The sequence below is a fragment of the Pteropus alecto genome, unplaced genomic scaffold, assembly GCF_000325575.1.
Source record: "Pteropus alecto unplaced genomic scaffold, ASM32557v1 scaffold8, whole genome shotgun sequence".
Lineage (NCBI taxonomy): Eukaryota > Metazoa > Chordata > Mammalia > Chiroptera > Pteropodidae > Pteropus > Pteropus alecto.
Genome location: NW_006494609.1, coordinates 8,512,927 through 8,513,985, shown reverse-complemented (window position 1 = coordinate 8,513,985; position 1,059 = coordinate 8,512,927).

Below are 1,059 nucleotides of genomic sequence, written 5' to 3'. Positions count from 1 at the left end.
GCCTCTCCCTTCTCCCTTATCCTTGTGCCCTCGTGTGGTGAAGCTGACACTAAAATCTTGGGAGCCCCCTTCTTTGGTTCTGATGGGAAGTTCGAACCACAGGCAGGAGCCCTCGCTCTGGCCCTATATACCTCTAATAAGCATAAAACCCCAAGCTAGTCTCCTTTTCTCGTCTCCCAAGACATTTTTGGACCAGCTTCACGTCTTGCCCTGAACTTCCCAAAAGTCCCATTATGTCAGCAATAAACCTTTTCATACCCTCCTGGTGTGCATGTGGCATTATCTTATTGACATCCAAACCTAATACTGAATGGCAGTCCTTCCTGCTTTTACAGAGTGGCCACAATAATGGCTACAGTTGTTTGTCTTAGTTCAGACTACTATAATAAAATACCATAGACTGGGTAGCTTAAACCATAGAGATATATTTCTCATAGTTCTGGAGGCTGAAAAGTCCAAGATCAAGGGGTTGGCAGAGCTTATGTCTGGTGAAGGCCCTCTTCCGGTTTGCAGATGAACTCATCTACTTGTTGTGTCTTCACATGACAGACAGACATATTAACTCTCTTGTGTCTCGTCTTATAAGTGCACTAATTCCATTCATGACGGCTCTACCCTCATGACCTAATCACTTCTCAAAGATCCATCCTCCAAATACCATCACATTGGGAATTAGGATTTCAACATATGAATTTGGGGGGGTATACAAACATTCAATCCACAGCAGTGTTATAATATTTCTAGAAATAATTTAATAGTAAATGGGAAAAGGAAACAGAAAAAGGATATTTAATCTAAACTATAGGCAAAGCTGACTCAAAGATAACATTTCTTGAAAACAAAACAGCTTCATTTGGAGAACCCTTGCCTAGGAACATATTATGTGAAATATCTGTGCATTAAAACTTTAATGTGAAATCCAGTTGTGATTCATTCAAATAGCTTCAATAGAAATGCAATTATTTCCCACGTCCAAGCATTTTCAGAAACAGCCATTGTGTTAAAGAGAAGTTTTAATGCACAGCCAACATGAGGTTGTTAAATATTTTAACTACTGAG